The 12,021-nt window shown below is 39.2% G+C and overlaps 1 long non-coding RNA gene across 1 annotated transcript in view; it reads right to left on the reverse strand.

Annotated features, from left to right (window-relative positions):
• LOC141741776 (uncharacterized) overlaps nt 1-11,722 on the reverse strand; it is a 77,269-nt gene extending 65,547 nt beyond the window's left edge. The window contains exon 1 of the long non-coding RNA XR_012586463.1: nt 11,475-11,722. This is a non-coding gene — a long non-coding RNA (uncharacterized LOC141741776). The remainder of the gene's footprint in view (nt 1-11,474) is intronic.
• Nucleotides 11,723-12,021: the final 299 nt, after the last annotated feature.

The following is a 12,021-nucleotide window of genomic DNA, read 5'->3' on the forward strand; positions in this document are numbered from 1 at the left end:
GGGTGTTTATGGTAATGGTACGTGGTCTGACTTCAAAATGGAGCACCAGATCAGCTATTCTAGCAAGTACAATTCCCACTGATTTGAACTGCTGCAGGACGGGTCCCAAAGGCTTTTTATACAACATGTTTCTGAAATAAGCAGCAATCCTGTTCTCCTCATGCTGGCTGTGTGGCCACTGAACTGTCAGCCTTTAATTTGCTATAGCTCATCTTTTCTCCTCAGATCTGCACATTCATCCAGCACACTGAAGTTTTCTCATTTCACTTTGTTTCCCTAAATGCAGCCAGTCATAAGCTCATAGATTCAGACATACTCTTTTAAGGAACCCCCTACCTATGCTGCCTCTGTATTCAACTAGACACAAGGGTCAGTAGTTTTCCACGCCACCACTTCTTTCACATCTCTTGCTCTGCTTCTTCAAGCCTGCACCGATTTTTCATTAAGGAGAGCTCAGCAGTAGAAAGAACACATGTGGCAGCAAAAGCAGAGTGCCTTTTTCCATTTCCTACTGCCATACGATTTTTTATTTTGAAATCTAAGCACAACATGTGGCATGCTGTTCTTCAACTCAATGAATTGGTAAGTTGCTTCTCTGTATGTTGTCACTAGCCATCATGAACTGGGGAAAGTCAATCTCTCCCAGTGCTGTTCCTTCCTAGGCAAGGGTAATCGAAGCCTTGCCTTCTAGATGAAAGTTTATTCATACCCTTCTAGTCAGACAGTCTCATATGGTGATTTTCTTTGGAGGATACAAAAAAAGTTAAAATTTGCACCATCAGGGTCCTAACGCGGTAGTTGATTCCATGCCTCTAAGTAAGAACTGCATTAATCAAAATACTTGCCATAGAATTTCTAATTACCACTTTAGTGCCTAATCTGGGTTGCTCCCTGAAATGTTCACATGTGTAGGTTAAATGAAAGATGGAGCAACAGGGCTTAGTGTGCCTTTGCAGACTTTTATTTTTCCCTGAGTGAGGATGGTGAGTGGTACATTCTTAATTTGGGACTGTTTGAGTGGGAGATGGACCTGGAGTAACGATGGAGTCTCAATATGAGTATGATCGTTCTCCCTTTATTCAAGTTTTCACAGAGTATATATAGACAGGCAATAAGAGCACGCGCTAGCGGCAGCTATATGATTGGCTTACAGTCTCTGTCCACGCACTGTCCATGCAGTTCATTCACAGATCAGATTGGTTACAAGAATTCACATAGTAAATTGCTTAGTCATTAGCACAACATGTTTTCTACCTTCTCAGTTCCCGTTTTTCCCATGTACTAATTCCATCTTCTACCACCTGTTTTGCTCTTAATCTAATCTCTCATAGTAGGGAGGCTGGCTCACATGACCATTTTCTCTCAGACACATTCCTACAAGGGACATTTCTTTCAAGTAATCAAGCGCCTTATTTGCAATCAGAGGGACTGGAGTTTGAAGAGGGTCTACAGGTATGGCCAGATGTTCAGAAGCAATCACATTCTCAAACAATGCTGCCCATCTGCTGAGGGTGGTAATTTTCAGCTAATGCTTAAGAGTTGGTGTCCAGTCACAAGTGGTGTCCCCCAGGGTTCGGTGCTGGGGCCGGTTCTCTTTAATATCTTTATCAATGATCTGGATGAAGGGATCGAATGCACCCTCAGTAAGTTCGCAGATGACACTAAGCTGGGCGGGCGTGTTGATCTGCTTGAGGGTAGGTTGGCTCTGCAGAGGGATCTGGACAGGCTGGACCGATGGGCTGAGACCAATGGTATGAGGTTCAACAAGGCCAAATGCCGGGTCCTGCACTTGGGACACAACAACCCCATGCAGCGCTACAGGATTGGGGCAGAGTGGCTTGAAAGCAGCTTGACAGAAAAGGACTTGGGAGTGTTGGTTGACAGCCGGCTGAATATGAGCCAGCAGTGTGCCCAGGTGGCCAAGATGGCCAACAGCATCCTAGCCTGTATCAGGAATAGTGTGGTGAGCCGGACTAGGGAAGTGATCATCCCCCTGTACTCGGCACTGGTGAGGCCCCATTGGACTCGATGATCTTAAAGGTCCCTTCCAACCTCAACAATTCTATGATTCTATGATTCTATGTGGTAGCTTGGTCTCTTATGATCATCTGTCCACATTCTTACTCTTGTCGGAGGTACAGTGTTGAAGGCTTAATTAAGTCCTAAGTCTCTCAAATATTAGGGAAGGAATTCCGCTTCTTTCTACAGTCTTTCTACTTCACAGCCCACAGTGCTGTAGACAGAGAACAAGGTGCCCTTAGTGCAAGTACAGTACCGGGTTATGGTAAATGGCCACCTTCAAATTCTAGCATAAGAGGGAGACATGTCAAGAGGTGATCTAAAATGGGATGAAGTATAGAACTAATAGTATTGTGGAAATGCCAAGCTGTAACCAGGCTAGGAGGCAGCTCACAGGCAGAGCCTGAAAATCTTAACGGGAAGTACAGTGATTTCAATGCACCTCTCATATACTTTGCTTAGGCCTCCTGGAGAATCCCTTCCCAGAAGTAGATGCTGCCATGGGAACAGAAAGAAAGAGCCCTTTAATATTCTGTGCATTAAGTAGACTTGCTATCAGTATGCTTTTAGGATGGTAGCATTTCTGAGTTTGATGATTAAGGATGCAAAAGTATGGTTTGGTTTTGTACTTCCCAATGAAAATTAGACCCTCCAGGGATTATGGATAAATGACTAGATACCCCAGAACGTAATTTGAGCAAGTTCCAGACCACTGACCAGAAGAAAATTCAACCACTGAACACAAAGACATGTTTGCAGCCATGAATACTATCTGACAGGGTAACTAGATTATGTCAGATTTTGCTTACAGGCAACTGAAAGTAAATAAACCTGAAAAACTACTTTACAGCGTATGACTGTAGGTGGTGAAGAATATCACTCATGAAGAATTATGATCCAAGCCAGAATTACCTTTATGTCCCTAATCTGCTCTCAAGGCTTCCTTTTTGTCTTTAAAATAAAAAAAAGCTACAACCTTAATATTTCTTACATGTCAGCTCAGACCCCCTTGGGTTAATACATTCCGCAGTCTCGTTGTTTACTTCTCATTAAGCTAAATGTTTTATGCAAATCATTTGACATAAAGCCAGACGACCAATCTAGAAAGGCTGTAATTCCATCTGATGAGTTCATTCAACTGAAATCTGTACTTAATTTCCATAATTATACTACCCTATTCTCATAATGTGAACTGATTGCTGCAAAAACACAAAATAACTAAAATGCATTCAGATTTAAAATATGAAAATGATATGTCCCTTTGGGCACAAGAGTTATGTTTTACAAACAGTTTCTCTATTTTCTTTTTTTTTCTCCCACAAAATATCTCTTTATTTAAGGCTGTGCCAGCCTAATTTAAAGACTATTAAAATGATAAGAGCTATTTCTAATGCAGTTTTGTCTTGATAGTGAAAAAAAATGGAAGAGAAGAAAGGAGGAGGGAAAGAGGAAAGAAAATGGAGAAAAAAATTACACCAGGGCATTAACAATTATATTAATGTATTATGCTCAGGAGCCTGAAGATTACTATCTTCCTTGTCATGGAGCTTAAACTTAGAACAAACTGGCTGTGTTGTTGCTGACAAGTCTAAGTATCTTCTTAATTATAGAATCAGGCAAATTAAGTTACTACTGCACCAATCAGGCTGTAAAAGAGCTAGCATAGCTGCTTTTCGCGTGGCTTGGAGGAGCTGAGAGGGGTCTGAGCTTTCTTTTGGGAAACTCATGCCTTTCAAAACTCATGCCCACACATCTTGTTTGGTTGCCTACAACCAGAAAGTAAAGCTTTGAATAGGATTTATTGTGATATTTGAAGGAATCTAGTCTAACAAACAGTGATATCTATTCAGCATTCTCCATCCCACAGGTTCCTAAAGTATTCCAAAGTTTGAGCTCAGCATAGCTCCGCTAAAAACTAAGTCACCGAACAACCAGAAGGCCAGGATTTTTATCTTTTTTCTGTCTGGTTCTATAACCACATTAATCTTATTGATAACAAGAGTTACAAAAAGTCATACTTAAAAAAGTGGAGCAATACTCAGAAAACCTGGTTCAAAGGGCAGGATGCAAAGGAGGCATTTAAAGAGCTTAAATGGCATTAACCAGATGGTGTTACTAATTCCTGTTGGTGCACAGCCTTCACCATTAGTGATCCATGAACAGCCTGCAAAATGAAACTTGTGGCTGTTACCCATAAAATAAGAGCAAACTAATCACTCCATCTCACATGCTGTGTAGAAAGGTACTCTGATATTCAGAAGCTTATGCTTCTGTTCAATACAAAGCATCTCATTATCTTTCTGTCACCTGCATAGAACAAAAACATTTTTTCCTTGGATTACTCAGAAAAGTAGTGGCTATTTTTGATGAGTCACTGACTCCCTCTCTTAGGTTCTGCCAGTTACCCATATACTGCATGGTCTTCTTTTTCCAGTGTCAACTGAGAGTCCTTGAGCATATAATGATTTATGACTGCCCATTTGTCTGTCATCTAGGATTTGCGTTACCAAGTCAATTTTTTACATAGGTAGGCATCCTTGACTGGTAATCTCTCATTAGGAAGCAATGCTACAGCAATTCAGCTTTAGTAATGATAATTGTAATACTGTGCTTTGAAACCCAGCCTCCTTTTCTGTGGGGGGGAAAGTGGAAATTGCAGCAGTTTCATTTCTATTATATTTTTAATGACTCTTGTCTTGGGTATTTCTTCTTCATCTAAACTTCTTTTGTGTGTGGTAGCTGGTTTCGGGATTTGCTTGAACTCCGTGTGCTCTTAATTTGCAATGAACTGAAAAATGCAGTTCAGTTTTTTTAAAATCTTCCAGAGGCTTGAGTGTGTAGTAGACAGTTCTATATGATGGATGGGGAAACCAGTTAAATATGCCACACCTCTGTGAGTCTGTGCAATAATATTGCTGCAGGAATTCTACAGAATGCAGATAATTCTGCTGTTACTGTGATGACCTTTCTATGGAAAAAAGAGAGCAGAATCACATTATAGCTTTCTAATAAAAATAAGAAGTAATCCTGTTAAATTCAAGCTCATCCAGCTAAATCACTTTAGCTTTCTCATATCCCTAGTTTAAAAATCCTCAGCTGCCTTTCTTGAAATGAGAAACACTTGCAGATAAACAGCATCAGCCATTGCTATGTGGGGAGACTGATGACAGCCCATCTGTGATCCTTGCCCAATAATGTTGAAATATGCAGACTTACATTCTTCTTTGGTCAGAGAGATGTTCATAGGGCACATGCATTTGGGAAGTGATTAAAGAACTGGGGCAAACACGGTACTTCTCTGAAGTTGCCTGAGCCTCCATTTAATGATTTGTTCTAAGAAGGTATGTGTAGTTCAACAGAGTTCCTTGCTGGGACACTTGCTGGTTATGCTTCAGAAGAAAGAGCGTCACTTACTTAATTGTCAGCATCACTTCCCGGAGCAACTGGTTATTCTGGAAGAATGAATTTTCGCTTATTCAATTACTTCAATGGACTGGAAGTGTCTAAACCCAAATGCTCACTTCAGCTAACTGAAAAGCTTTCTGTACTGAATACAAAGGTTGTTCATAGCCTTACGGATTATTAAGTTTATACTTTTTAATCATAACTCAGAAGAAAATATTGTTCCATAAGCCAAATCCTATGAATTTTACAGTTGAGAGAAGTCCCTTTAAGAAATTAAATTGCATTTTACTTGTATGCAGGAAAGGCTAATGAAGCCACTTCGAAAAGGATGTCATTTGTTCTGAAAAGTGTTGGCCATTGTAGATTCCTTCATCTGTTGGAGAATGACCTAATTTTACACAAGATGAGCCTAGTTCTGGATCTAGCAGTTTGGATTTGCATGCACTGAATGAATCTACTTTTACTGGGCTTATTTGCATTAAGCAATTCGGATGCAGTTTGGTCATAAAAAGACTCTTGTCTGTGTTTTACTGGAGTTTTCTAAGTGGTAAAGCATAGTAATTACTTAAAGAGGAATATAGGAATATTTTTTCAGTGTATATGACTCCCTGGAATTTACCTTGAATTGATCTCAGTATGTTACTGCAACATTGTTCACCAAATACATATTTTGCTTGTTTCTCTCCTCCCTTCCTATTCCTGCCACTCAAAATTACATTAAATCAAATGGAATGGTTTTATATAACATAAAATTTCCATGTGTTGCAGCATTGATTTGCATACCAGTTGAGCAGACTTAACAATTAATAGTATTTTTATTGTGGTTATAAGTACTACCACTTTAATTTACTACACAAATATCGCCACTTTTGTTTTTATCTTGAATTCTCTTTCAATGAGATACCTGTGTGTGTCACGGAACTTGAGCTGTGAGCAATCTATTGCCATTGCTGTTCTCCTTCCGGTATCTTGTAGCTTGTTTACAGCTAGCTTCTCTCTCTGTACACTGTTCTGCAGGCTGTAGCACAGGCACACACAAGATTATTTTGCTAGTACAACTTTTCAGTATATTGACACAAAATCTAGCAGATAAATTATGGTAGCTGCAGATGACTGTTGCTGGAAATACCTTTTCCTTGTTCATCCCATTTACAAAGTGCCCAGTTAAGGTAATATCCAACAATTAATAACACGAAAATGTGGTTCTTAAGGCTTAGCGGCAGATCTTCAAAATATCGGGCCTTGGGAGCAGAGGGAGTTGAACAGTCCCCGAGATGACTCAGAAAAGGATTTTCAGAGTGACTGTTCACCGCCTTCAAGACAGCAGTTCCCTAAGCAGAGCCTTCCCACTGAGGGTGCCTTGAGCTGTTCTCATTCCAGCATTAACCTACGATGATAAAAGACTAAAACTCAATTGGCTTATGGACACATGCAAGCAAGTTACTTCATTTTCTTGGCCCCAGTTCAGCAAAGCAGTTAAGCATGTGCTTCTGCCTCATTAGAGTCCAATGGTGCTTTAAACCCATCCCTTAAAAAGGAGTTTTAATGTTGTTTGCACCAGGTGGAACGAAAATAGTTAGGATGAAATAAGCAACTGAAGAGAGACTTGGGGGATAGCAGGGGAACACTATATATAGAGAAAACTATATATAATGTTCAATATGAAAATAAGTGTTTATGAACATGTGCAAATATTATTGCATTGTACATGAAGCACCTCTGGTAACAGCTTAATATTTTTCCAGGCTAAAGGGAAATTCAATAGTAGAATCTTCCTTTTGCTAGAAGATCTTTCTGTGAGAAGTGGATAAGGGTGCAGAAGGAGGGGGAAAATAGAGCTGCCTCTGGGGAAAGAAAAGTAATTAAATTGAGGGGTGTGGGTGTAAATCTGCTTTGCAGATTCACACCAATTTTACAGACCCCAAAATTTATTGCAGTGATTCAGGGAAGCTTAAACTATTGGAAGTCTTTAGTCACTCTTGGTCTAAAAGTTTCCATTGAAAATACACTCCCTGAATACTTGATGAGTAATCGGAGTTCATGTACTGGCTACTAATTGAATGGCTATCAAAATCTATTACTGCAGCTCCTCCTAACAAAAAATATGTTCTGGAGTGTGATTCAGCTCAAATTATCTACCATGTCCAGCCCTCCTAATCTTCAGAGAAACAATTGTGTGGAGCAAATATTGACACATCATGTACATGTCAGGTTGCCATCTCCATTGCTGTTTTCTTATTGCATTCCATTTAAAAAATGAACTTGATTTTAATTTTTCTCTAAACCTCATATGATAATCCATGCCTGTTTACTTTACAAAGAAGCTGTCCAATTAGCAGACTTCTAATTCAGTTCATATACAAAATGATTATATTAGATCAACATTTCGAGCAATAGGCTCTTTGGAGCTCCCAGAATTGCTTGTGGCCCTGAGTGGCATCCCCATTTGCATGACACAAATAATGTTTTGAAGTGCTGACTAAGTTCATGTGCTTTTGCCTAATAGATTTAATAACACCTTGCACTGCTGTTACAAGTTTAGCCTGAAGAAGCGTTATCAGGTTAAGCTGCCCAAGATCCTTGGGATGCTTATGAGACATCAAGATCACCACTAGGCTCAATCTGGCCGTAAATTAACTGACAAAACTAACCCCATGCACATAATTTTGCAAGCTTATGTAGATGAAGTCAAACATCTGCCCACAAGTCACAATGATGGACACTCTGTTACTAGCTCAAGAATAAAATTAGAATTAGTAATTAACTTATTTTTATACTGCTAGTACAGCACAAAGAGCAGGAGTCTGAGTGGTACGTTTGCTCAGTAGAGCATAGCACCAAGTGGACATGGCAGATTAGGTCTTGAAAAAGCACTGTTGACACAACCTTGTAGTGCAATGCCTGTGTTAATACCTAATCCTGCCTATTCACCCTGCTTAAGTGAAATACCTTGCTAGCAGTTCCCTAGCGTCAGAATTTACTCAGTCTCCACTGCCTGGAGCTGTAAATTATGCTGCATTGTGCAGAGTATAGAAATAAATCCATTATCTACTTGGTCTCAGTGTTGACAGTGTGGCCATGCATCGTGAGAACCGAATTTGGTTGTTGATCCTTCATATGCAATTAATTTCTCTTCCAAGTATATGTCCAGTTTCAACTTGAGTCCGTGTAAATTTCTGGCATCTGTAGCATGCTTTGCAAAGATTTTCACAGATCTGCTACCTGTAGTGATAGGAATTACTTCCTTTCAGTAGTTTTGAACATGCCCCTTCGCCCCCTTACCCCCTTACTTCACTCGATACCCCCACTCTTGCATGAATGAGCTAGTGAACAGTTAGTAAAAAATTACTCCCTCTCCATTCTTTCAGAATTTTGTACACTTCTATCATATCCCACCAGATTATTCTTTTCCTAGGTTGAATAGTCCAAATCTACTCTATTATTGCTTTTATACAGTTATTGCACAACCTAGTTTCCACTTTCAGAAATTTTCCCACTTCTAATATATTCCTTTTGAGATGAGAGAACCAGCCCTATGCACAGTATTCAAGGTCTTTTTATAATGCCTCTTTATATGGTTCATATGATTGTGTCCTTCCTTTTCTCTAGGCCTGAGATATTCAGGTCTCTTAGATGTCCCCTTCAAGGGCTTTTAGACTAGCTTTGTAAGAGTTTGGCTTTATTAAGTAATCACTTTTGTTTCCTCCATTTTTTTTTTGACTTTTACAGGCACCTCAAGAGTATTACTGAAATATGATTATGTCTCTTTAAACAAATTGTCTGTGTGCCTTTTGTGTTGTGTAGCCTTCAACAAGAACCATAAAATAATAATTTGTCCACCATTCAGAGAAGTCAGCAATTCACCTCTGTGAATTGCTAAGGAACACAGTTACTTGGAACCCAGTCGTGTCTCTGGGGCTTCTCCTATTATTTTTATTCACTGAAGGGCAAAAGAATCATGAAAATATGAAATTTGAAACTTATTTTGTTATCAGCCTGAATCTTGGATCTCCTTCTGCTAGTCAGTCCTTGTCATGGATGCAATCCAATGCCACCTAAATTCCAGCTCATCTAAATTTGCAACCCCATTAATGGTAGATGCATTGTGGGAACATCCACCTTCATTTTAATTGGTAGTACCTGGAGATTTGGCTGCCAGTAGGGCCCATGGTTGTGCCCCAAAAGGTAAAACAAAAATGTATTACCCACTTTTCAGGAGTACCCTCCAGATTACTTTTGTTATGGTTCTCAGTGGTGCTTCATTTGTTCTTTGTGAAAGAATGTTCACCTGTGAGACCATAATGAGCAGGTTATTAGAAGCCAGAAATATTCTACCTTGATTGTTTGGAGAGAATAATAATTGGAATGACTTGAGCTATCAACCTCAGAAGGAGCTTATTTTCTAGTTCTAGTCCATTTATAATCCATAAAATATTTCACTGAACTTTCACTAAAGACATATGTTCACTCTTTTATATATATTTTATATGGTCTTTACATTATGGCTTCTTAGATGAGAGTCTTACTATGACATCATGAATATATTACCCATATACAAATAAATTATACATGTTCTATTAATTCTCCTTTTTCTTCATCACATATGAAGTATGAAGTGAAATACCAAAAATATGTATTAAATGGCTTGCAGCACTGCTTATGATATTCTCACTTTTCTGATACGTTACTTATTTCTATTTATTGGACTAGAATGAAGATTAAAATTGGAGTTTTCATAGTTTTTCTACTTGGGAAGAGAAATCAAACAGAATGAACTGATTACTGCATCAATGGATAAGCAGATTTAGTGTTGGCTTGTAGGAGAGAGACAGTGATTGGAATGAGCAATGATTTTCGTTGGTAGCTTACATTTATGATGGATTATAAAATACAATGATTTACTATTTAATGCAGGGGGGAAAACTGTGGCATTCTGAAGATCTGATTCAGGGAGGGAATGAAATATTCACACAATTTTCAGCACGCAAGTGGCCCGTGTTATTCTAATAAAAGTCCTCATAGGTTGTAAGTCAGGAACCAGCCTTAGTTGTAGCTAAGCCTTTGTAGTAGCCATGGTATCATTGACTTTTTAATAGCAGCCACTGGAGTAAGGACAATCAGGACTTAAAGATGCTAAAGTGAATCCCAGGTGAATAATCTGTTGACTGACTGGGTAATTAAGTACCACTTTTCTGAACGTAACCTTCTAGAGGACTTTGAAACATTAGAAGGACTTGCTGCAAAAAGATGAAGAACAGAAATAGCTTGGAGTTGTGATGAGCAGCCTGTAGTAGTTCACCCTGTAGGCACAAGTGAGAATCTTATTTTTCCAATGCTTAGGTAAAAAAAAAAAAAGTGATAGATATCCATAGATTCCAGGTCAGCATTTCCTCCCAGAGCGATACCCTCATACCAGTAATTGTAGCCATTTATGAAATGTGACAAGCACAGAATGACTGCCTCTTCCCACTAAATGCATTTCAGGGTGTTAATTAGAATTCATTAGTGAAGTGCAGCTACACTGAAAAATATGTAGCCTCTCAGTGCGCGTTATGGGGTTTGTATCAAGAAAACTGAGGAAAATGGCATGATTTTGATGCGTGACTATTCTGCGTACTGGACTGAAGGCTGACAGAATACTTTTCATTTTCCACTCCCACCATCCCTCTTGAATACTTATTTCAGTTCTGAAAAGAACTTTCATCAAAATTGAGTTCCGTGCTTTTTCAGACTTCATTTCTTGTGAATCTTCCACCACGCTATTTTAATCAAAATAGCCAACCTAAGAGTAATTTTAACAGAAAGCACATTTGTAACTGTCAGTGTTCATTCCAGAAACCTTGATCTAAATGTTAAATTTTGGGAAACACAAATATACAACAAATTCTATGTATGCAGCTGAAACAATTTATATTCTTAATACTGAATATTTGTAAATGAGCACCCAGCCAATAACTATTCAAGTAAATTTATTGGCACTGAAATAATGTCAGTAACTTATGAGCTGTTCACGTGCAATTCAGCAGAAAGAAAGAGGTGAAATAACTTACAACTGTAGCTTGAATTTTCTGTAGCAAGACATTCTCTCTTGCTCCTTCTCTTTCCCTCTGTCTTGTTTTCCATCTCGCGGTCTCTCTCTTTCTCTTTCTTTGTTTCTGTCTCTGTTAGCAGCAAAAGGATGAATCCTTTCTGGAGAGATTTTTTCAATGCCAGGGTGTGATAATATGCTGAGGCATTACTAATAAGGAACCAAGCTGACTCCTTAGATCTGATTCCTTAGTGTTGCAACCAATTTGGGTTGTGTGTCTAGTGTAAAATAGCTCATTTTCACCCTCTTCCCTCTAGAGATGAATCAGATTATGGTGGGAGGGGAAATCCAACTCCGAAAGGGCTTCCTCCAGGGAGATACTTCAGTGAATATTTGCCACTTCACTTTCAGCACCAACTGTGGCGTACAGAAACAGGACTGTGGTTTAGAGGAATGGAGGTGATCAAACCTCTCCTTCAGGCCAGTTGCCCAGGTAGGCTCTAGGTAGCATGCAGTCAGCGCGGTGCTGGCAGACTTAAACCCAGACAAAGGTCAGGGAATTTCAAACC

The sequence above is a fragment of the Larus michahellis genome, chromosome 4 (genome assembly GCF_964199755.1).
Source record: "Larus michahellis chromosome 4, bLarMic1.1, whole genome shotgun sequence".
In the NCBI taxonomy this organism is placed as follows: domain Eukaryota; kingdom Metazoa; phylum Chordata; class Aves; order Charadriiformes; family Laridae; genus Larus; species Larus michahellis.